Raw genomic sequence first — 27,777 nt, 5'->3', positions numbered from 1 at the left:
AAGCCCACAAAAAGTTACCCTTGTTCATGGAAGATTTGGAATACTGTAAAAAATAAAAAATTTATAAAATCAGTGAATTAAAATTAATAAAACAAAATAACGAGGAATAATAAAATCAATAAACGAAACATTAAAAAAAAGAAAGTATTTACAGCTAAAAAATTTACAATCGATAGACAGATATATATGTATTTATAAAAACTAATCATAATACATTTAAATATATTAAAACTAGTTACAATTATAAAATGTATCGCGACAAAAACTAACAGATTTATTACTTGCGTTTTATTCTTTTTTCTCTTTATTTTAAGCTACCTTTAATTTAATTTAAAGCTCTGAATTTAAAGTGTTATTTAAAAGTTTTATATGTATATAGTCTAAATTAGGTTGTAAGTTAGAATATGGGTTTTAAGTGACAAATTTAGGTTTTTGGAGTAATATCCGAAGTTCTTATTATCTAAAAGAAATATTAATTAATCAATTTTATATATCTATAGAATTTCAAGAATGTCTGAATATCAATTTTTTGAGTTTTGCCTTTAATAAATAAATTGAATTTATTGTTAGGAAATATGGAAGTGAAGCATAAACTTTTTAACTTATATACATGTGATAGCGTTGCTCTAATGTAATTTTAACTGTTGGTAAGCACCAGTCTTATCACAGTTATCAGTAACTGTTTCATTATTAAACCATTTAAATAGATTACATAAGCTGTTTTTACCTTTTAGTTTTAAAGCCTGCCAAGACTTGTCTTTATAGATAACCACTAAATCATCAGCAAAACAAATGATATCTCCTGAGGAATAGATGTGAAAAATATTATTTATATATAGATTGAACAAAATTGGTCCTTAAATAGTCCCCTGAGGAACTCCCATGTTTACAGAAGATTCCGTAAAAAAAAGCTTCACCCATTTTCACACTTTGTAGTCGTTCAGATAAATTACTTTTAAAAAACTTTAATGGTATCCGTCTAATACTATATTGTTCTAGAGATGTAAGTCCAATTCTATGGTCCCCAATATGGCTCAAAACTGAAAGCTGCCGTTAGCATAGATACCTCTTTATTTTTTTAAATAATCATTTTTCAACAAAGTTTTAAAAAGTTGGTTAAAAATTATGAGTCATGTCTTATGCAATGAACTTATGTCATATTTCTTCGCATTTTACCAAATTAATATACCTTAATCAATTATTAAGAATTAAGTTTTTACTCTTTTATTTGGGAATTCAGTATCAGCATCAGCTTGTACAATGTATATTGGCATAATTAAGCTAGATGGATTAAGAGAGCGTTAGCAATTCATAAAATTCTTATTAAACTTCAATCAATAGTTAACTTTAATACAAACAAAAAAGCTAAATATTATCCAATTTGCTACATACGCCCAATGTGTTCTAGGCACAGCTAGGGAGAGTAATTAAGGCAACATTAGAGGAGTAGTGGAAAATCTACGACTAGAACACGTTCCTGTCGAACATAGGGCCGTTATTGGCTCGACACCGAGTTACAATGGAGTCCTCCTGCAACTAATTAAACTTTGCAGCCGGCGGCAGCTAGCAGCTTTAGTTTCTGGGCCCGGACGGAGCTGCGGAGCTACAAGAACACACACACGGGAAACTGTTTCGCCCGCTTACCTCCCTCGCCCCTCAGCCTTCTTCGTTTGCCACCCTGGGTCGCTGCTGAGACTCCCCATGTCGTCCCCCGTCCCTCTCCCGACCTGTCTCTCTCTTCTTCGGCCCGAAACCGCACCTCGGGGACTTCCACACGTTGTTAGGAACGTGCTAAGGACGATACAAGTTACTGGATGGCGTATTTTTATTTTCGACTATACCGGGTATTCCAAAAATGCTGGTTGTCAAACTTAAGAGGGTTGGTTGGAATATTACAGTGAACAATGTTTGCATAAGCACCCTTAGTCGAAAATTAGCCTTTTATACCAGGGTCACTTTTCGCTTAAAAAGTTATCACAATTTGAATCTGAAAAACGTCAATATCTTAGTATAATAACGTTTCAAAATGACGACCCCCAACCCGGTTTCATAACTCGATTCTTCGCCTCATGGAATCGAGTACCCGTTGAAAAAAAAACCTTGTTTCGGTCTTAGCAAAAAACAAATCTCCCAGGCACTTAATATTTGGGCCTGGGAAAAAACAAGGAAGAATTGGAGCAGGACATAAGGATTTAGATAGGCCAAGGAAATGATACCAGACTATGCCGGCTCTAAAGCAAGGCGACTGCTAACAAAGACCCGACAGAATATCAAAGACTTGGTGCGAATCCTCACTGGGCACAACAGTCTAAACAGGCATCTACACCTTTTTAGTATAAGAGAAAGCTTATTCTGTTCGAATTGCGGTACAGGGAAGGAAACTTCATACCACATACTAGGTATCTGTGATTGGTTGAATCGCCTGAGAAGAAAAACCTTCGGAGCAACGACACTCCCACGGGAAGATTTTAAAGATCTCGACTGGAACAACGTGCAAGTGATTCTGGGATTGGCGAAAATGGACTCTTTTAGGCCTACTTGCCGAGCTCTAGCTCCCCCACCCTTACTACTACTATTATTACCCGTTGAAAAAAAACTTGCTGTATCTGATGATGGCTATCACTCTTCCTTGTAATTCTTCAGGAGTTTCATACGCCAACAACTTAATGTAATCCTAGAGAACAAATCCAGACTTCGCGCTGGCCACCTGATACCTTTTCCTCTTCCTAGTCATTGTTCAGGCAATTGATAAAACCACATTCTAGCTTGTAGACTTAGAAGAATGTGGGCCTTATTTAATAATTGGGAAAGTATGTCCTGTAGTAAAGGTAAATAAATGTTAACAGTTAACCAAGGTAGAAAAAGGTACGGACCAATTAAGAAGTCGGTAACAATGCGGCCCCACATGTTAATCTGTAGAGGAACAGCGGTCAAGCAATGAAACTCGAACCACTGTCGAATAATTAAATTCTATTAGGGGGATGGATTTTAAAGCAAAAATTTAAAAAAGGCAGGTAATGAGAAACAACTTTAGCAACCTTAATCAAGAACTTAAATATATTTATTTTTTACTAACAAACAACACTGAACCAAATAAAAGAATATGTTAAGCATGAGGGCGAAAAACATCGAATTACGTTACACAGAAAACTAAAACAGTTAAAACGAAACAAAAGCCTAATAACAAAGACACCGATAATTCCTACCTATCAGCTTTACACAAATTCCATGCTCGATTTATAAGAAGTTTTTGATTTAAGATGTACGTTTCACCTCTATCATTCCGATAGACTTGTGATATCTGAACACACTTTAATAGACTGTGAGAGTGTTTTACCATTTATCGTTTCACCATGGTCGAAAATCCTAACTTCTTAAAAGCCGATATTACTTTATTAATAAAGTTAATAAATATTTAAACCCGAAAAGAATCTATGCAGATTCATCATCGAAATTTAGTAACTAGACAAAACACAATAAGCTCAATCAAAAACAAGTGATTATTATCTACAAATCATAAAGATATTGGAACACTTTATTTTATTTTTGGAGGTTGATCTGGGGCTATTGAACCCTCACTAAGAATATTAATTCAAACTGAATAAAGAAATCCTGGAAGATTATTTGGAGATGACCAAATCTATAATACTATTGTTACAGCTTATGCCTTTATTATAATTTTTTTATAGTTATACTTATCATAATCGGGGGATTTGGAAATTGGCTAGTTCCACTTATACTAGCAGCCTCTGACATGGCTTTCTCTTGTCTTAACAATATAACTGTTGGATATCAATCCAAGATTAATTAATATTGAATATTTTTATTTTTCGGAATGTTTAAATTGGGAAATCATAGGATCATAGGATGGTTCTTTAATAATTAACCATTTTATTTAAAATATATTTTTCCGCGAAAATACGCACATTGTTTTGCGTGCTTGTAACCTTACTGACCTAGCGCAATGCAGGACAAATGCATTGCCAAAAATTGGAAGGAAGTACACGCAGTAGTACCTACACGCATTTGCAAGTAGGTTTTGTAAAACAGCTAACCACTAACAGCCTTATACATATTGACCGCCGGTGATTTTCATGCAGTAATTATTTAACAAATTAAATTAAACTTATATTAACGACTTAAATTAAACTTTAACTAAAGTGAGTGCCTGATATGGAAGAAACGATGAACTGGTAGCGCTACCAAGCCCGACTTCAACGAAGCAAGGTAAGCCATTATGCATCACTAATGTGCGTTCGAACATTTATTGAAAAAAACGAAGAACCATATTAATTCTCAATCTATCTCAAAAATCTAATACGGTCCACTAAATCAAAAGTCTGACGACGACAATAACATTTTGATTATTACTACCCTCTCTATCCTACTAATTTTAAGAAGAATCGTAAAAAAAGGAGCAAAAACAGGATAGACAAATTATTCACCATTTTCCTCAAATTTACCTCATAAAGAAGCCTCAGTTAATTTAGCATCTTTAGTCTTCATATAGCAGGAATTTCAGCAATTCTTGCAGCTATAAATTTTATTTCCATTGTTTTCACTGTTTTCCAATTTCACTGCCAGTTGTATGACTTTGAAGTTTTCAAAACCGTTTTTTGAATACCAATTTACCTACCCATATTATTTTAGAAATTTGCTTCTTAATACATATTATTTTAAGACAAAATTTCTTCCAAATTAACGAAAAGTTTTATGCTCAGAGGTCTGACTCAGCTTGTATCCATTTCTTGTAGGAATTAAATGTTCTTTCTTAAAAAAAAGATCTCAGAATACCTCTCCTTTATAGTATAAGTTCATTTAGTATTTAATATTTTTACTATAATACGTATAATATTTTTACAATCTTTACTGAATCTGAGGATGCCTTGCAGGAATAGGTAAAAAATTTCAACTCTTTTCACAGCTATAGTATGTTCACATATGAAAAAGAAAATGAAATTTATCTACCTTTTGTTGACCTATTGGTAAAAGGTACCAATTCACTCGAAATTATAATTTGTAGAAAATCTATAGCTGACTTTTCAATATACCTACTTTTTAAAACAACTTTCAGAACGAACTTGACACAGAATTTATCACATATCTAATATCCTGACTACACCATTCATAAAATATATTCAACACCTCAAAATAAATTTCTTAATTAACGTCTTTGTAAAGATACTAAAGAAGCCGAATATATAGTTAGATGGCTAAAAGCTTTTAGAGAATTTGTATTCGAAAATTAAATGTTTGATCCAGGACCTCAAACTCCTTCTTAAAGCCTCTTGTTAATACCAAAGACAAGATTCCTGTCACTCACAGATATGGAGTTTGCTGACCTAACTGTTATATGTGCTACATCGGTCAAAGCTGAAGGAGAATTGAAACTCGTATAAAAGAACACACTAAAATAACAAAAGAATTACCTCATCGAAATGCATCACTCTTAAAACAAGATTGGTATTTTATTTTGTGAAGAATAGACTGGTATTTAGAGACTGGTTCAGACTAAAACTTCTATGATAAGTGCCTAAAGTGAAATTTGGTATATTGAAATCTACTAAAAAGTCTAAAATGAGTCTGAAAATGACTAAGAAAACTACACCAATACTAGATACCTTATTTTGACTAGCAAATATTCAATTTCATTACCAGTGCTAAGGTCCATACGTTGTGTGACAATCTTCTTCTTGGCTGCAACAATCAACATTGTATCCAACATCTTAGATGCTACAGGTTTGGTCAAAAATCCTGAACTTATATTGCGATTAAGAATTAGTTACACGTGTTTTGCCCCCAAAGACATCATTAAACCTGATCCACAGTTTCTAAAATGTATATTCTTAAAAAATAGTAAGTTTAAGACATGTACATGTGTATTGATAAAGACTGAGGATGCTTACTTAATCGTAATATAAGTTCGAGACTTCTCATTTTAAAGTGTCTCTTAAGAAAAAAATTGACGACTTTCACGATATTATTGACTGGCCATGGTTTTACAATTAAAATGACGTCATAATTACTAGATAAAATAATAGTATAGAAGTCACGAACCTTAGTTCTCAGTCCACGAACGTTTTGGTAATGTATTTAAATTCTGTAATTACTAGAGGTTAATCATCATTAGATTAATCACTTTCCAATTTCACTGCCAGTTGTATGACTTTGAAGTTTTCAAAACCGTTTTTTGAATACCAATTTACCTACCCATATTATTTTAGAAATTTGCTTCTTAATACATATTATTTTAAGACAAAATTTCTTCCAAATTAACGAAAAGTTTTATGCTCAGAGGTCTGACTCAGCTTGTATCCATTTCTTGTAGAAATTAAATGTTCTTTCTTAAAAAAAAGATCTCAGAATACCTCTCCTTTATAGTATAAGTTCATTTAGTATTTAATATAGATACATTTGATATTTTGTATTCGTATAATATTTTTACAATCTTTACTGAATCTGAGGATGCCTTGCAGGAATAGGTAAAAAATTTCAACTCTTTTCACAGCTATAATATGTTCACATATGAAAAAGAAAATGAAATTTATCTACCTTTTGTTGACCTATTGGTAAAAGGTACCAATTCACTCGAAATTATAATTTGTAGAAAACCTATAGCTGACTTTTCAATATACCTCCTTTTTAAAACAACTTTCAGAACGATCTTGACACAGAATTTATCACATATCTGATATCCTGACTACACCATTCATAAAATATATTCAACACCTCAAAATAAATTTCTTAATTAACGTCTTTGTAAAGATACTAAAGAAGCCGAATATATAGTTAGATGGCTAAAAGCTTTTAGAGAAATTGTATTCGAAAATTAAATGTTTGATCCAGGACCTCAAACTCCTTCTTAAAGCCTCTTGTTAATACCAAAGACAAGATTCCTGTCACTCACGGATCTGGAGTTTGCTGACCTAAATGTTCTCATCCTAACTGTTATATGTGCTATATCGGTCAAAGCTGAAGGAGAATTGAAACTCATATAAAAGAACACACTAAAATAACAAAAGAATTACCTCATCGAAATGCATCACTGTTAAAACAAGATTGGTATTTTATTTTGTGAAGAATAGACTGGTATTTAGAAACTGGTTCAGACTAAAACTTCTATCATAAGTGCCTAAAATGAAATTTGGTATATTGAAATCTACTAAAAAGTCTAAAATGAGTCTGAAAATAACTAAGAAAACTACACCAATACTAGATACCTTATTTTGACTAGCAAATATTCAATTTCATTACCAGTGCTAAGGTCCATCCGTTGTAAGACAATCTTTTTCTTGGCTGTAACAATCAACATTGTATCCAACATCTTAGATGCTACAGGTTTGGTCAAAAATCCTGAACTTATATTGCGACTAAGAATTAGTTACACGTGTTTTGCCCCCAAAGACATCATTAAACCTGATCCACAGTTTCTAAAATGTATATTCTTAAAAAATAGTAAGTTTAAGACGTGTACATGTGTATTGATAAAGACTGAGGATGCTTACTTAATCGTAATATAAGTTCGAGACTTCTCATTTTAAGGTGTCTCTTAAGAAAAAAATTGACGACTTTTACGATATGATTGACTGGCCATGGTTTTACAATTAAAATGACGTCATAATTACTAGATAAAATGATAGTATAGAAGTCACGAACCTTAGTTCTCAGTCCACGAACGTTTTGGTAATGTATTTAAATTCTGTAATTACTAGAGGCCTGTGGTTTCAGCCTACTACTTGAAGGCTGATCTGTTGTGGCGGTAACCTCTTGTTTTTCTGAAAAACTTAGACACAACTGCACCATTAGCCTCCCTTTTTCATGTATTTTCCTATCATCATACTTAATGTGTACAAATCTGGAAGTGTGAGGCTCAAACTCTACCCCCTGAAAGTTTGGTACTAAAAACGTTTAAGGACCTCTATTTTTGTATATAAAGATAGCTTGATAACATGAAGGGGGGCCAATTTAGGAACTGTTTTGATAGCTATACCATTGACGACCCTTCCAACAACAAATGTTCTCGTGAACTTGACTATTTGTCATCCATTCTTATTCTTTAATTTGCCATTTTCTTTTCTATACTCTGATTTCTCAAGGTTAATAAATTCATTCAGTTTATTTGATGTGTGCATCTGCAAAAGTCCAACACATAAATGATGCCAAACTACTTAACTTTTGTAGTTTATAAGTTTAGGATTCTTAATGGGATTCACATTAGAGGTATGTAGGTCGCAAGCGAACTAGTTTAAGAGATCATTATCAAAAGAGCTAAAATATTCAACCAAGTATATTAAAAAGGGCAAAACAGTTGAACTAAATGCACACGTACACACTGACGAACCGACCGACGGCGACAAACAAATTAATTGGAATGCAGCATCCTGTGGTTGAGTTACATTCTGATTAGTTAAAATTCCGAATCGCAAGAGTAATCATTAATCGTCAGTGTGATATGAGCTTTAGTTGCTGTCGGCTTAAGCCGCGTATCCACCTGAGAAACGGAACGTTTAGAAACATTTGCAATCGTTTACAAACACGATGTTTATCCGGTGGATACGTCGGTCACTCACATTTGCAAACGTTTGCAGGCGTTTGTCACTGTTCCGCGAAAAGTCGGTAACTTCAAGGATTTGACTTGTTTGTGGATATCTGCCTGATTTCAGTGGAGACGCGATATTCTACGTTTGTAGATAAATAGATATAACCGATTAGTGTTTGTTTACTTGTATTTAGTGTTTATAAAAGTTGTGGTTGAAGTGATTGATCAATAACTCGAACAATAATCATTATTTTTTTATTTTTATTTATTTTTTTTATTTAACTTCAATCCATCTAAATCACAGACAAATACTAATTACTCATAAAAATAAAATACCATTTATATTATCGCATAGATAGGTATGATCTATACGCTGAGTAAAACCGCACTGGACGTATGTCAATAATGTCATTTCAATGAAATAAAACGTTGGTCGGGTTTATCAGAAAAAAGCGTTCACTGAGCGCTCGAAATTTTTTACCTGGTATCTAAGGTATAAGCATTTTGACTGGATGTTGCTAGGTTAAGTTTCGAGCGCTCAGTGAGCGTTTTATTCTGATGAACCCAGCCATTGATTTTTGACATACGTCAAGTGCGGTTGTACTCAGCGTAAAGACCATACCTACTCATGTTTAGCTAAGTAACTAGTTTTCTCAATAAAGGTCAAATTTATTTTATGGTTATTTACTTACCCTTACATAGCTCGCTAATGCTTTCATGATAGCGGCACAGGTACTTCAGGAATTATTTTAGAAATGAGCTGCTTCGAAACTCTGAAGAGGTACATAAGACTGGCATAGGAATCTCCAGTCGCTAGAAACCGAAGTGTGATGGCCAGTTTAATTTCGGCAGAGACGCACTCTCGATAGTTCGTGTCAATTTTAGATATTTCTGGAGAAATTCTTGAGAGCAGAAAATCAAAATCTCTTGGCGAAAGTCGAGTAAAATTTTTGAATAAGCTACTCCTGTCAGTTTTGATATCTGAAATCAGCTGCATAGAAACTCTAGTTTTTAAGAAATGAGACACCCAAAATCTATGTTTCCTTCTTTTTTCTTCTTTTCTTTTTCTATTAGTGCACAAAATACTAATGCAGCACAGGCGGCAAGTTTCTTTCTACTTAACGGGGCCATTTTTACAATTTTTCTATTCTCGGTTTTCCTCAAAATAAAAAAAGACCTGGATACGCGACAAACGCTCTCAAAACAGCTTTGTGAACAATTTCAAACAACATGTGCTGATCGGTGGGTACTTCGTTTTGCAAGCGTTTATCAATATTCGCAAACGTTTACAAATGTTGCTACAAATGTCAATGCCAGTGGATACGCGGCTTTATAAATTTGTCGGGAAATCCCCCGCTTTGTTTTGTCTATTAGTATTCATTTAACAATATAGGTCATAGTCGTTTCAAGGTGTGATGAGTTAAAATGAGCACATCTTTATGTTGATTTATAAGTGAATTCTCAATAAGTGCGATAAAAAGAAGGCCCAAAAAAAGTGATGTATGTTTACATTTTGAGTCTTTAAATGACAAATGGAAAATCATGTGCTTGTATTGTAAACAGAGTTGTATAGGACATTGTAAGAAAAAAAATCATATGATTAGCACTGCCAGGAAAGACGCTACAGAGGATATAGAAACTGAACTTATGGAAGATACAGAAGAAAAAGAACCAAATGACAAAGAATGTGGTATAGAAATATGGTATAAAAACTACTATTAAGATCAATACTAAAATTCACAAACCACTGGTACCCAAAATCAAGAAACAAAAAGCACAATGCTTTGTAACGAACTTCGCATAAATCAAGAAACTAAAATAAGTTGTAAAATGAATTATTTGAAGTCCAAAGTTTGTGTGAATATGATGATTTAAAGCAAATAATTCGACAAGAAATTAGACTAATCAATCCGTAAGTTATTGAAAATGTGCAGTTGGAAGTTACTTACATCGACTTCAAAAAAGCATTAAAATAAGTGGACAATAAATTGAACCTTTTTGTTGCCAACAGTGTGGGTGTTGCAAACATATAAAAAAATCTTCCCTAGATAATCGGAAACCATTACTTTTGATTGCTTTAAATTAAACAGTTACCATTTTTCTCCCGCCATACATTGATGACACTGTTTTTGGACAGATTTGTGCCTGGCATTTCGTCATCTTCGGATTTGCCAGATTTGGTTTCAAATCTCAGCTTAAAATTCTGGATTTTTTCCTAACCTGATGTTATGGCGCCTTTTTAGCCCTCAATTCCTTAATATTCTCTTTTTTACTGCTTACTGCTTACTGGCTTTACTGGCCAGTAACATTTATTTGGTAACTATATCTTCGTCTCCTGAAATATCTGAAAGTTGACAGGCTCATCTGTTGCACATGCAGCAGAACAGCATTTAGCTAAATTATTTTTTCCAACAACAACTAATGCTGCAATCTGCTACCTAGTGCACACTTAGCGATGAATTTTTTCAACGCCACTTCTGCATTTTTTGATTTGTCAACCGTCAATATGGCATTGCTGGTTATTTTTTCTGCACTTATTTAAAAAAAAAAAAAAAGCACAAGCTTCTTACTATATATGCTAAAGCAAATAAATCAAAGTTATTTTCCTACGGGTTCAACTCTTGTTCAAGCCCTCAACTTTGAAAGGCCTTGTCCCTAATCTAACGCCCTTTTGCATCCAACGGGGTTTAGGCAGGATACAGTCAGCTAAAATGTTTGTAGGGTGCGTTTAGGGCCGAAGGGACCGCGACGTGAGGTTGAAAGGAGGTAGAGGGTAGGAGGGGGTATGGGGAGGACACACGACGAAGGAGATATGCTCGAAATGCTAAAATCTAAAACTATTCTCCCGAATTCCCTCTGGTAAATGTCTTTCACAAGAAGAGAGAGTTTCGTGTGCGGTTACTTTGTTACTACATTAATAGGGGTTTAATTAAGTTTAGGCGAAGGCTAAGAATAAATTAGAGTTTAATTTCGAATTTTAATTAACCTGCCTTTGGTGCCTTTGTCTTTGGGACCCGTTTTCGGCTTGCGTCGCGTGGTTACTACTTGTATATTAAGCAAGTATATATTTTTTTGTTTAGTGTGTACCGACAAAACAACAAGTTGTTTTACAACGTAAAACATAAAATTAAATATTGTTGACTCCAGGTGTAACAAACAAAAATTTGCCCACATAACCCAGATTCAACACAATATAAAAATATCAAGCTATAAATTTTGGTAACCGAACACCCTCGTAAATTGAATGCCTCTATGTAAAACCTGTAAAAAGTATTTCCGGTTTTATTTTAAACATAAACCTACATATGTAACTAAATTATAGGGAGGGGCAACCTAAATAACGTCAAGTATAACTCTTTTTTGGCGTTTGACTAAACTGCTAAACGATGGTGGATTTTAAGCTCCGTTTATCCGAACCTAATTAAATAAATTTAATGTTCTTCCCACTTGAAAATTTCCAATTCAGATTACCCACAGGATACTCGGAAAGGCAATTCAGAAAATTAAGATAGCATTATATTCAAATTACTTGAAAATTTTGGCTAAGGGCTCCGCGTGACACCTTTGGAGTGGCCCTTGACGCGAACTTCAAAAATCGCGATAAAATTCTGTCGATTTCATCTCTTTGTATGGGTTTTTAAGTATCCAACCCTTTTTTAGGGAGTGAGGCGCTCAGGTAAAAAATTTTGTTTTGTATCGCTTCCATATGCTGTCACTGATTACAATCAAATTAAATGTGTATATTGTTTAATACGGTCTTTCAGTAAATCCATGAAGATGTTCTTACTTTTTTGTTTATACTAGGATTACTTATATTGAGAAACCTGTATCGATATTAAAAATATTGTAGCGATTCAACCGTGCATTAGGTGTGAATTAAAACAATCGAAAATAGTCAACTAATTTATTTACACACTTTACTACGAAAACACGATCACTCACGAATAAGTTATGTTTCTTATCGTGTTTATATCGTGTATATAACGTTTTAAAAAACAGTTTGACAATAAGTATCTACAAGCAGCAAGTATGGAAGATTAAGGCATAAGGCCGTTACATGATATTATATAGACTTAAACTAGCAAATACAGCGAAAGATAATACAAAGCAACGTTAACATAATAGTAAGCAAATATACATATATAGTATCATATATATATTTGATTGTTCTTATATACTCGGCAGAACGCCGTTCCGGAAGATTTCCCCTTAACCTTCGAGATGTCGTGCGGTGTACCACTTGTGTCATTCCGAAATGACGGAGAATCAGCTGGTTTCTCAGTGTTTATAATACCAGTGTGATCGCCATATAACCTTAACTCTGCCAGTAAGTGTACTTTCAGTAAATGATTTTTAAATTACTGGCAACCCGCGCATTGGTTTGTTTACACTACACTTTCCGACTATCAGACCTTATTGAGAATCTTTGACGTATGTCCGTTACGTGACAACGTTGCCACTTCCTATACCCAGGGAATCTAGGATCACTGGCTTAGTAAAGGTACACCTGGTCATCTATTACGAGCCGATGTGATCAAATGACCTGCTATGTATGCAATGTTTTATTTTTACTTTGTATATTTAACCTAACTCTTCAATTACTGTTGCTAATCTTACTAATCTTGATTATGTTCAGAATGGTTGGAGTAGTGATTTTAGATACACAGGTACGCGACCGGGTCAGGGAATAAGACTTAAGCTTTGGTAATCTTAATGATTTTTTTTGAATTTACATCTCAAAAGCGATTTAACAATATTATAAATGTGTGACAGCATCTTCGACCTGGTTCTCACGGACTTGGGATGTAATGTGGGGAAAGCTGATTTGCATCTAGTACCCGAGGATGTTTAACATCGTGCAATTGATATTTCGCTTATTGATATCCTTTTTCTGGAAATCCCGTATAAGCAGTACTTAAAGCTTGGTCGTTGAAGCTTCATGAACTTGAAACTCTGACTTGCAGAGTAGCCAACAGAGAAAGATGTCAGAGCATTGAAGTAAGTAAAGTACGTACCTATGAAGGTTAGGAACCGAATCCATATCATGAGAACTTGGTACAGATTTCAAGCGTACTATGAGTATTGTTCCAGATGTAAGACAAAATGATTGGTGTTTTTCAAGTATACCAGAGGTTTCGACATTGTGTGAGAAAACTGTACTTAGTCTGGAGAAATCTGACCGGCTAAGAGAATGTTTGGATAGACATTTTGAAATTATGGGAACTAATTTGGGATGTACTAACAGAACAAAATATGTCATTGAAACAACACCTATTAAACAAAGGTACTATCGAGATTTCCCTGTAATGCAACAACTGATCGACAAAGAACTGGACGAGATAATAAAGCTTAGTGTAGTTCAATATTAAAAAAGTCCATAGTCCTCATCGATATTTATAGTCAAGAAGAAAGATATAGGGTTCATATAGAATGAACAAGTAACAGTTGCCAAAGATTCCAGAAAATTTACTTCTTTTACTATTCCTCACCGAGGACTATTTGAATTTCTTCGTTTGCCCTTTGGACTTCACAATGCCTCTGCTACCTGGTAAAGAATGATCGACACTGTGCTTGGATCTAACATTGAGCCCTACTTATTCGTATATTTAAACCTTATCTGCGTGCTTAGTAGCGATTTTGAGACACATTTGAAGATTCTGAAAGAAGTTTTTGGACCCCTGATTGATGCTGGTTTATTTCTGATTCGGGAAAAGTGTAAATTTTGTCATCCTAGCATGAAATATCTTGGGTATGTTGTTGATAAGCATGGGTTGCATGTCGATCGCGACAAGATTAAGGCTATGTTGGAAATACCTGCACCAAGGAATGTGACAGAAGTTTGGCGCATTATGTCACAGTTAAGTACTTTAGTTCATAAATCTAGGAAGTTCGAGTAGTGTGAAGATTCTTTTTGTAAGAACAAGGAATGCCTGGTGACTGCCTCTTCTATTTGTAGTGGAATACTTTAATGAAGCCGCATTGTTTAATAAAATGTTTTAAAAGTTAAAGCGAATTTTAAATGTAACACTGAGAATACAATATTATTTAAATGATTTTGCTACGACTCCTGTGCAAAGTATTTACTACGAATTAGCTATAATGCTTCTAAAACAGGGAAGAATAATACTTATTACCTAGCGAGAGTTAGAACTAATACTAGATATACAGACATCACATTCTTATTTCCAAACGAAGAAAGCTACTCAAACAGAGACACCATAACTTCAAAAAATCTTATTAATATTCTAAACGTAGACCCAAATTCAAACAGAGTAAAAAAAAAGACTGGAAAAATACATAGGGCAGAACAAATTTATTACTACATAGAATCGAACCAATTGCTAAAAATTTAACTGGACTACCTAGGCTGGACACACGAAGAATTGGAGAATATCATAGATTTAACATCCAAAGACAACACGTTAGTTTAAGACTACAAGCTGATGAAAGTCGGAAAAGATCTTAAAGACGTAGGAACCTACTCTACTTACCACTATTGCGATAACCCTTAACAATATATACTTACCTAGAATGTCATCATAAATTGAATATTTAAAGTGTATAATACCGTATCAAGCGGTTACTGGAAAAAATATTAGTCGGTTATCTAGGTAGTTGAATTAAAAAAGGCTATCATGAAACAAACTATACTAGTTTAGTAGTATCACCACTATCACCTATAGGGTCTAATTTTTCGTTGACTATAAATCCTAGTAGTTTAAACTTACTTGCTTGCATTGATTATAAGTGTTCTATTGAAATTATTGATCTTCAACAATTTAAAAACTTCAAACATTTCCAAATTATTCCACGAGCCTTTAAAATGGATCTCAGTTGATGGCAATCAGTAGACAATAATAGAACGTAGATAGTCAACGCGAGTCAGGTGAAAGTTTTGTAATCTGACGTTGTTCCTGAGTTCCTTTAGACATCAGTTAATGCTATTATCTCTTCTTCTAATAAATACATATTTTGTGATTATTATATTTAAGAAATTAATAAATTCGAAATAAATATTACATAAGAAATTAGGTTATGTAGGTTTCAAATTTTTGTCAGCCGATGAAATTTGTCTTTACTAAAATTATACCATAACTAAATTTTTTGATAACTAAGTAGATAAAGCCATTTTTATAAAAAGTTTCTTACTGATTGGATACAGTGCATTCGCTCTCATGACTAATAGATCAGTAGGTTTTATGACCAAACTGCAAAACAGCAGTTTTCTATTTTTCATTTCAGTTGATTCAAGAAAAAAAATCAGGCCTTTTTAAACAGCAAGTTTAACATAATATGAAATAAAGATTAAGATATTATGTCGTTTCAAGTGAGGTAGATATTAAAACTTGTCCACCCAAAACCAACTTCCTTAAAGGTCTACTTACGATAGCCCTTGACCCTTCACGCCCTAAACTACTTTTTAAAAGACTTCTTTTCCTTATTAGAAAAAGCCCGTCTTACTTCCTTATACAATCGTTCCGAAAAGTAACCCCATTTTGATTTAAATGCGTCCCTTGTGCCTAACCCTTCCGCATATCAGGTGAAGGGAGATAGAAAATAGTAGTTTACCCTTTATCCCGCCGTAAAAAGGAAGACAGGTATAGGAAAAAGGTTTGCATAATGCATAATGGAAAAAAGAATAAATTATAATACAATATGTGTATGTGTGTTTGGGTTTGAATAAATCTGTGGGATTCAGTCTGGCTGGGATTTTCGGATCGGATGTTTTAAATTGGTTTTTTGAATTTGTTATGTGTATGTGTGTGTGTTTTTGTAATGTTTGTATAAAGAATTGTGATGTTTGTATACATAAGGTAAAAATGAAGTAGTAAAATTATTTAAACAATACATATCAAAAAACACTTAATAATAATAAGTGAAATAAAAAGATTTTTTCTTCTTAGTTTTTTTACCTTAAACCAACACTTCTAGTTATTTAACTTTAAAAAAAAAATTTTTTTTTATTATTTCACCAAAAAACAAAACTCCTAGTTTTGTATTTACCTGACACTTTAAAAATAATAAAGAATTTTTCATATAAATGACCACAAGAAGCTAAAGAATATATACACCTAATATAATTTTATTTGTGATTTTCTATTCACTTACGAAATTTACTTTTAAAATTACTAAAACATTTATTGATATGAAGCGATATAATATAGAAAATGTATACTGTAAGCTTATTTCTCTTATATTCTCGTATTTTCTTCTACATCTAAATGTCTATTTATTTTATTTCAAAGTTAATTTCAACCTACAATTTTAAATTACCATATCATAAAAAAAAATCATAAATTTGGCAAAACGTCTACTATTTATACTACTCAAGACTTTTTATTTCATCAGTTCCTATAGCAACAATATTACTTATTTTTTTATACTTTTATTTGTAATTTTCATTTATTGTTATTCTACTCATTAGCTTTTAAAAATAATTTATTAATAAACTTAATATGCCAATAATTTTCGATACATCATAAAGTTTTATTATTTTTTTTTTATATAATTTGTTATTGTAAGTATTTAGATTTTATAGACGCTTTTAACTGAATTCATTCTGTCCCTTTCCATTTTATTTACTGCATGTTTTGCCTCTGATGTCTTGAATCCGTTATCAGACACTATTTCCCTTTTTTTACCAAATAATTTTTTTACGATATTTTAATATATTTATTAACTCCATTGCATTTAATGTCAATTTATTTCCTTCACAAATTTTATGTTCTTTTGTTGCTTTATTAAAATATTTTATTTATTTTATTGCTCATGATATTAAAGTTTCTTAACTTTACAGTTTTACTTATGGAATATAATTTGTCAATTTAATTATAGATGATGTGACTTGTTTTAGATATTTGGTTGATATTTGTTTTGTTATTATATGAAAATTATTTTGCGTTATTTTTTATTTAGAAACACTTAATTCTTTTTCATGCAGGTTTATATTTTTTGTGTTTAATTTTTTTGCATCTTATTTCTATCGGTGCTAGCATATTTGAATTTTCGTATTTTTTTCATATACGTATGATATAGAATAAAATCTGGTTTCACTTAACTAATATAACTTTCATATTAATGTAGTACGATCTGCCTTGACCTAATTAAAATAAATAATTATTACGTTTAACAGGCAATATAAAAAAAACTAAATAAATATATAATAATATACGGGGTGGTCCGGTTTCGATAGCAGAAAATTAAATAGCCGACGGAGAACGAAAAAATTATAAGTTTGCTATTATAAATAATATTTGAAAAATAATTCATTAAAAAATTACAGGGTGTCAAAATTCTAATTAAAAAAACCAATTTTTTTTATTTTTCTTAAACCACTTTAGATATTTTAATGAAATTTGGCACGTTTAGAGAGTTAATCAAGACGCATCTTTTTGTGCAAAAATTATTAATTTTATTTACCAGTGGCGTGTGTGCGGGTCGATCTTCATACAATTTTAATTAATTTTAATTAAAAAAATTGTGCGCCACTGTTTTTTTTTATTTCTTTTTTTTATGAAATCCTTGTTTAATTTAAAATAAAAAACATCTCTTTACTTTTTGTCGTATGACACACCGTTTGCGAGTAAAAATGCTGATTTATAAAAACACATAAGAAGATAACACATTTAATTCGTTTAAAAACAATAACAAAATAAAAACAATTAATAATTAAAGAAGTTGTTCAAAATGCAACCCACCGACGTCAATACATTTTCTACACCGAGTTATTAAGGAGTTTATTGCAGCCAGTACCACAAAATTTTGATTTTGTATGTCATTACATTACTTCCTGAATTCTTAAGATTAATTCCTCTCTGTTAAATACGGGATTAGCGTAAACTTTATCCTTAATGTTTCCCCAAACGTAAAAATCTAGTGGATTAAGATCCGGTGACCTGGGTGGCCAGGGTATTGGTCCAATACCATTTTGATCATTAATATCATTCCTGCCGGCCAATCCACCTTCGAGGGTAATTATTATTAAGCCAGTTTCTTACACCTATTCCAAAATGTGGGAGGGCTCCATCCAGTTGTATCCAACTTTGATGTCTCAAATTAATGGGTAAATCCTCAATGTAGTCCGGCAGACTATTATTTAAAAACTGCAGAAATAGTTGTGAGTTTAGCCTTGGAGGTAGGAAATGCGGACCACAAACATTATCACGAATAACGCCCTACCAAACATTAATGGAAAATTCATTTTGAAACGATCTTGGCCGAATTGCATGAGAATTCTATTGTGCCCAAACATGAATATTATGAAAATTTATCACTCCGCGTCTTGTAAAACAAGACTCATCCGTCCAAAGTATCTTGTGTAAAAAGTCGGGATTTTCCTCTGTTGAGTTTAAAAGCCACTGACAAAATCTTACTCTCTTTTCAGCATCACCAGGGTGTAAACCCTGAACAGGCTGTAGGTGATATGCATGCCTGTGGTCAGCGTGTAAGGTTCGCAATATTTGAGATTTAGGAATTTGTAGTTGTTGAGCTGCCTTGCAAGAGCTCAGCCTTGGATTATTATCAATAGTGCGCAGTACACGATTTTCATTATTATTTCTCTGGTTTCGGTATTGTTCATTATTACCACGTAGACCAAAGTTCCTAAAATTTTGATGTGTTCTAATGAACACGCTAGCATTTGGAATTCTTCTATTTGGATACCGTCTTCGATATTCACGAACTGCCGCCTCCGCATTTCCATCACAAAATCCATAACAAAAATGAATATCAGCGTATTCATTACTTGAAAAACGCATTTTTCACAATACTTTTAACAACACTGTTAACAATAGCAAAATTAATAAGTTAACCAACGCAATAATTTGACTTACTTAAACTTAAAATAATTAACCGTCATAATAAAATACAAACAAACCGTCTTTTGTTTTATGCATGCATTGCCTTCTTGCCGGCATTATTATATTCATTATTTATTTGAATTTCGGAATCCAGATTCTTGTGTCTTTTTTAGAACCCAACAGAATAATTTAGTCTTTAATTAAATTTAGTATTTTCATATTTTTTGTTTAATAAAAAAAAATCAGCATTTATAAAAATTAATTTTTTTACTCGCAAACAGTGTGTCGTACGACAAAAAGTAAAGAAAGGCCCGCACACACGCCACTGGTGAATAAAATTAATAATTTTTGCACAAAAAGATGCGCCTTGATTAACTGTCTAAACGTGCCAAATTTCATTAAAATATCTAAAGTGGTTTAAGAAAAATAAAAAAAAATTGATTTTTTTAATTAGAATTTTGACACCCTGTAATTTTTTAACGAATCATTTTTCGAATATTATTTATAATAGCAACATATTCATGATACATATTCTTTTTAATGATTTTTTGAATATACTTAAACTAGTACAATTTTTAATAAAATGAGGCAAATTATTAAATTCACCAAATTTCATTCATTTATTTTAACTTTTTTATTAAATAACTACAATGGATTATAATACGCCTACAATTTACTAAGTCCATAGATTTATGAAAGAACTATTTAACATTTGTTATAAATCATTTTTAATTTCTAATTTTATTGCATATTTTTTATAGTTAAATCTTAAAGATTGCTAAAGTATTAAACCCTGTTTTTTTTGTCTAATTCCTTTTTTACTTAATTTTTGAAAGCAAAAAACATTATAATCTACTAAAATAATAGTTTAATAATTAAAAATAAATAAATATATTTTATGGATTTTTAAAAACCCTTAAAATACATTTTATCGTTGTCTCGAAAGTGTTAAATTTATTTGTCAAGTTCGTTTTGAAATCATTTTGTGCTAAAAGTATTTTATTTAGTTTCCAAATGTCTTTATTTTCAATATATGAATTTAATTAATTAGTATTAATATATTTCTTTATTATTAAAGACCCATTAAATACCCCAACCAAAAATATTATTTTAAAATGTCATTTAATAAATGCCTCATTTTCAAAAACCGATTAAAATATAACGCTCTTAAAATTTCGGGAAAGTTCTCGGTTACTTTTAGCAACGAAAAGTTTAAAGCTGAAAAACAAATAACCGAGGCGCAACTTTTAAATTGAAAACGAAAGTTGGCAACTGAAAAGTTGCGGAAGTTGAATTTTAATTGGGTCGTTCTACTTTTATCTCAGGGCTTTATGCGGTTATTGAACTAATTTTTTTTACACGATGAAGATTAAGAAAGTTTAAACAAATATATAACTTTTTGTTAAGAATTCAAAAAATGAAATAATAATATCTAAAAAATTTAGTTTAAAGAAAACCAAACCAAATTTTAAAACATTTTTTTTATTTCTAAATACTGCAATAATAACAAAATATTATAATTTAAAACTAAAAAAAATAACTATCCAATTTTTTTGTAATTTCTTTAAAGGCAATAAAAATTCAACTTTACGATCTTTTTAATACCAATAATAGATTCCAGCCGACAATTAAATTTTGTTTTGGTGATCATTTTTTATTATAAAGTAAACTAAATTTGTTTTTCTACGTTACCTTTCTACATTTAAATTATTATTTAAAAGTCTTTAAGAACGCTGTCACTTTTTATTAGTTTATTGAATGAATTGAAAGACCTGAGTAACCAAAAAGAAACTCAAATACTTCAGGGCATTTAAATTATAATCTTTTGCTTGCTATGAGCCTGTTGAATCTATTCAAAAGCCTATAGAAAATATTAAAATATTTAAATTCTTTTTCAAATATTCATTGATAAAGGGCAAATGTTTCATAATTATGTTTTCGATAAATATAGATATGTTTGTAAATACCCTATGAAAGAATTTGTTTTTTAAGAGAGACGTTACAAATAATATAACCTTTAAGCATTGTAACTCCTTCCTTGTCGTAGAATATCTCCATTTCTTGCATAAAAACCGTTGAATCTTAGCCTCCTCTTCTTTTGGTCATCGACTGTAAAGTACGCAGTATGAAATCTAATGTTTTCTTTTCTAAGGATTTTCTAGTTGCAGTTGTTCCTCGGGGTTAGAGATCGTTAAATAAATGTCCTGATTTATTTAAATTGCTTAACGTTTCGTCAAATACATTGGCTTTTAGGATACTAAAATACAGTGTGAATATAAAAAAATTTTTTTACATTATTTAATTATTAAAATTGGGTAATAAAACACTTTTTAATTCTTTAAAAGATAATTAAAAGTTATCCAATACAATACAATTAAAGGTTATTTAATATTTTTATTAAAGAAAAAGGTTACCTTAAGGTTATGTAAAAAAGTACAGATACAAAAACTATTTTTTATCACCTATAATTTTCTTAAGAAGTATTTTTTCTCATGCAATTATTTTCTGCAAAAAAACCCGTTTTTAATTAACCGTACCCTTACCCTCTTATCCACTCACCCACAACTTACCAGTAAGAAATTGTTTTCAAAAATCATTGTTTTCAAAAAATAATGCGCCGCTTTCGTCGTTAATAGCTAATCTAATAACACAGCTTGTTAATTTAACACTGTTTATTTAAATTTGTTATAATTTTATATATAAATATTTAGTATAAAAAGAGCGTTATTAGATCGGATAATATGGATGAAAAACAGTGACTTTTCAGCAAAATTTAATCAAACTTTTGAGGTGTAGTGTAATCGAGTTTAAAAAATAGATATGTATATAATATAATATTATACATAGTATAATAAAATATGACAAATTATTTTGTTTCTTACAGGCACTCCTGCACTAAGAATTCTCCTATCTTGACTTTTTGTAAATGGATTTTAGTCATTTTTCTTCAAGAAAGACTTTAAACTAGTGTAGTTTTTTTTTTAATTTTTAATATATGGGGTGTCAAAATGTTTCTATAGGCTTCTTTTAAGGAAGTTATTAACCTATTCAAATTAAAAGCGTTCAGTCCAAATTACATTAAAGTTTAAAGCATGAAACAAATATAATGAATAACATAAAACAAGAACTTCTCTGGTGCATGCGTACTATTTTAAAAAACAGAGGGATTTTGCAGAAGAATTTTTTACTGGTAAGCTGTTTGGGGTGGGTGGGGGGTGCAAGAGTAAACTTGATGAAAAACGTTTTTATTACATAAAATAATTGCTTTAAAAAAATAATTTGATTTAATGAAATATTGACTCTTTCAGGTAATAGAAAATTAACTATAATTTATATTATTTTTTATTTTTAATCATTTATACACAGCATGGAAAACTTTGAATAGTTTTCATTAAATCAATCTTTTTGAATGGTATTTTATTTAATTTTCTTAGCAAATTACAAAGTTTTTTCTCTAAGGTAATTATTTTCTGCAACAAACCCGTTTTCACAAACCTTACCCTTACCCCCCCCCCCCCCCCACCCAACCCGCTGTTTTCAAAAATCATTGTTTTCCAAAATATTACGCATGAATAACAGCTGCTTTCGTTATTAATAACTAATCTTATAACACAGTTTGTTAATTTAAATTTGATATAATTATATATACTCGCCGGCACAAAATTTCGCCACCCTGAAATATTGGCCAAGTTTGATGTTTTATAAATTTTTTATTTTTTATCAGATTCTCACGATTTTACCATCAGTTTTGAGATACATTTGTTGTGATTTTTTAAACTCATTTTGTAAAGTAGCATTTTTCGATTAGGCTATATTATACAGGAGTAAAACAAACTGTTTATAATCTTCTTTCTATCTGTTTTTTCAAACTTTTTTCAAATTTTCAATTTCAAAAGACCCTGTAGGAAAATTAAGGTGGATAATTCTGTTTACATACTATTCCTTGTAATCTTTGATGTATTCTAAACATTTCGAATTTGATTCATTCCATTATCTCATTTCTGCTGCGAGCTGCAAATTTTTTATTAAAACGCTGATTTGAAGCTTATTTTTAGATAATTAATGTCAAGTTTTCGGTTAAAAATTATCGACGTTGGCTAAGGACGCAATTAATGTGACATAAAGTTTAACAGTGTCACTATTATAATTTGTTGTGTGTCAACATGGTATTAACTTCAGCAGACTTGGGTAGAATTGTTGCGTTAATAGAGGATGACCGTAGCAAAAGTTATGTCGCCCGTACTCTGAGATTTCCGCGGTCTACAGTTTGAGATGCCTGGAATAGGTATTTACAGACGGGCATTTTTACTAGACGATAAGGCTCTGGCAGAAGGAGAATGACCACTGCAGCTGATGATCACTTTGTCACCATTAGTTCTTTAAGAGATCAAAGATCTACTGCTGTGTCTCTAAAAAATGACTTGCGAATACTTCATGGAGTAAGTGTAAGTGAAAGAACGATACGTAGAAGATTAGCAGAAGCTGGACTTTATTCACGAAGGCCAGCAAGATGTCCACAATTACTTCCTCGGCATCGACAACACCGACTGAGGTTTGCAAGATCGCATTTTGAGTGGGCTTTAGAACAGTGGGCAAACATACTATTCACAGATAAATCCAGGGTTTGTTTAAGGACGCCGGATGGTCGTGAGCGGGTATACAGACGTAAAAATGAAAGATATGCTGACTGCACCATTTCAGAACAAATCTCATATCGTGGCGGTTCAGTCATGATTTGGGCGGGTATTTCTACCGAAGTAGGCACGAATGGCCCGCATGTAGCCCGGATCTCAACCCAATAGAACATCTTTGGGATCAACTTAAAAGGGCCGTTCGTCGTCGTCCTGACCACAAACCTTGCAAGACTTACGACTAGCGCTGATCGAAGAATATGAGGCTATTCCTCAAGAAAGAATAAGGAACCTTATTCATTCGATGCCGCGAAGACTGCAAGCTGTTATTGCTGCGAGAGGAGGAAATACACGCTATTAAAATTGTTTTTTTTTTAATTAACTTTATGATATACCTAATGTTTGTTTCTCCTAATAAAAATAGGCTTCAAATCAGCGTTTTAATAAAAAATTTGCAGATTCGCTGCAGAAATGAGATAATGGAATGAATCAAAAATCGAAACGTTTAGAATACATCAAAGATTACAAGGAACAGTATGTAAACAGAATTATCCACCTTAATTTTCCTACAGGGTGTTTTGAAATTACGAGAAAAAATAACAGTTTGTTTTACTCCTGTATAATATAGCCTAATCGAAAAATGCTACTTTACAAAATGATTTTAAAAAATCACAACAAATGTATCTAAAAACTGATTGCAAAATCGTGAGAATCTGATAAAAAATGTATAAAACATCAAACTTGGCCAATATTTCAGGGTGGCGAAATTTTGTGCCGGCGAGTGTATATGTATATTATTAAATATTTAATACAAAAACAGTGCTATTAGATGGGATTTTATAGACGAAAAACAGTGATTTTTCAAAAGAATTTCTTACTAGGCAAATGTTTGGGGTGGGTGGCGGTGAAGAGTTGCTTTAATGAAAAACAATGTTTTTGCAGAAAATATGTATTCAATATTTAATATAATAATGTTTTTATACTAATAAACAATTAGTATAAAAACAGCGTTATCAGATTGGATAATATGGACGAAAAACAGTGATTTTTCAGAAGAATTTAATCAAATATTTGAGGTCAAAGTCAAAGTCAAAAAAGTTTATTACCAAAAAAATAGTTATAAATATAATTAGCTGCATGAGAAAAAAAATTGACAATTTTTGATAAAAGGAACTGCTTCGCGATTATATAAAACCGATAGCGCAATTTGCGTAAGACAGGCCTTGAAAACATTATAAATAAATAAACACAAAAAAAAAATTCCTAATTAACCTAAAAAGAACAAAACTAAAACTAAAAAGGGCAGAAACAAAAAATGGCAAAGCAATTTGGCTGGTATGCGACGGAAGGCAACAAGAATAGACAAAAAAAAACCACAAAAGAAAGATTGAACATGCCAGCTTATCTTTGGTCTTAATTGATTTTGCAGTTTATACTACTAGGTATCTACTACTAGTCATACTACTAGGCATCTCGTTGGGAGTCGAGAAGAATTTGCTTAACCTTGGTGTAAAATTTATTAAGTGACAAATCTTTAATATAATTTGGCAAGTTATTCCACATTGTAACTCCAACTTTTAAATTCTCCAAAATTTAATATTGTCCATTATCCAGGGAGTAAATGGTTTATTTTTAATAGTTTTAGTCTTAATTGGCGCATGTTTGTCAACTAAACAAAGTATATTTTTGTTAAAAGCCACAAGTTTATCGTTAACGGAATTTAGGTAATAGATACCATCCCAATTAAGCCTTAAAGCGTCATGCTCAAATAAATCCGTATTAATAACACTATAATTCCTACATTTCATTTTAAAATGTCCCTCTTTACTTTTAGGACAACTCAAGACAACAGAATACTAAGTTGTGATCACTAATGGTCTGTGGCAAAGACAACGAACCGACACCATTTATTGGGAAATGTATATTTATAATAATGACATCAAGTAGGGTACTTGTATTATTAGATATATTCCATCTTGTAGGCTCGGTTATTACTTGATTTAAATCAAATGTATTTAAGAGCGCTAAAAATCTGTCACAAAGTCTACACTTCTTTAGTAAATTAATATTAATATCCCCCATAAAAACCACATGATCAAATAAAGGAACAATATTTGTAAATAGATCCTCAAGGGAATCAAGAAAACTGTTAATATCTGATGAAAGTGGACGATATATCACGGTAAACAAAATATTTTTGCTAGAAATCTGAGTTTTTATGCTTAAGAATTCGAAGTTCTGTGGCGGGTTGTAAATATGATAAACTTCAAAATTAACATATTTTTTAACATAAAAACCGACCCCACCCGCCCTAATCGATCTTTCCTGACGGAATTATAACCCTCAATTTGATGTGCCAAGTTATCAGTATAAGCCGTCAACCAGGTCTCAGTCAATCCCAAAATGTCAAAATTATTATCAGTTATGTAATTTACAAATTCATCGAATCCAGTATTAAGGGACCGAATATTGAGATGACCACATAAAAACTTATTATTGGATTTTAATAATTGATGCGTATTAACACCAAACTGGCCATTTCCGCCATTATCATCCATTACAAAAAACAAGATTGTTCCTATTACCCTCCGTCAGCACCCCACGCCAATGCCATGCCCCCGAAAAATAACTAGCTAACCTAGCCATATCCATAAAAGATAAAACTAAGAATAACATTAAAAAAAAAGTTGCCACCACACATAAAACTATGCTAGGCATATGTATATAAAAAAATAAACAAAAATCAAATTAAATCCCTAATAGAGTCGGGTATTCCGAATATAAATTTAGTTTGTATATAACCCATTAAAAATGTTAAGCTTCAACCTTATAAACTAGTAACTGTATTAAATTTTCTTTTCAACAACAGCCTTCTTACTATGCTACTTACTATGCTATTAAGAATTGACAAAAAGAAAATTAATCGGTTTCTGCTAAAAAATTAAGTAAATAAACAATAGCATTATTCTATCATACCTGAAATGTCTTTTTATTTTAGAAACAATTTTAAAAAAATGACACATTATTAATTCATTCTAAAATTTAACAAAAAAGGAAAAACACATCAGACCAAAAATAAATGAAATTATAGAAAATTAAAGGTGTACTAATGGAGTTTAAAAACTAGATAAGTAAAGCCCGTATCAATTTTTTTAAAGACCTCACTTTTCTCCTTTTTTTGAAAACAGAATTGTATATGATATATGTATATTCTACAGTTAATAAATATACCTTGACCATATATAGTTGATAAATAGACCATAAATTTACTAAAAAATCTTTAAATAAATATATATTTAACGATAACAATATATGATGTGTTGCTTGGGATGTTCGTAAAAGGGTCCGTGCATTTTTAGACCTGGGCGCGGTTTTTCTCTCGACGGCCCTGGGATCTAATGGAATACCCTCAGGGTATCTGAATAAATAATAAATTAAAACTAATTTCCAAATATTTTTCTGATTTAGTCTTAGAGTTCTATGACCTTATTAAAAATAATAACTCCATGTATGTTTTAAGTCAATTAGTTTTTATTTATTTATTTTTCTTAATTATGCTTTATTGTTTGAATTTTTTAACTTTTCTATAGTTTCTGTTAAAATCATCTAAGTTATATTTGATAAAAGAAAACTATTTAAAAGTTCAGGCACTGTTGGATTCCTTTTTTTAAATATTTTATGATGTTACTACTAAAAGGAAATCTTTTCCGATAAAACTCCAGAAAAAAAAGCTACTTGTTAACCACAAAATTATTTCACCCAAGAAACTAATAATTCCCGACGTAAACACAACGTTCCGGGGGCCAAA

The sequence above is a fragment of the Anthonomus grandis genome, chromosome 8 (genome assembly GCF_022605725.1).
Source record: "Anthonomus grandis grandis chromosome 8, icAntGran1.3, whole genome shotgun sequence".
In the NCBI taxonomy this organism is placed as follows: Eukaryota; Metazoa; Arthropoda; class Insecta; order Coleoptera; family Curculionidae; genus Anthonomus; species Anthonomus grandis.
Note: the sequence above shows the minus strand (reverse complement) of the source record.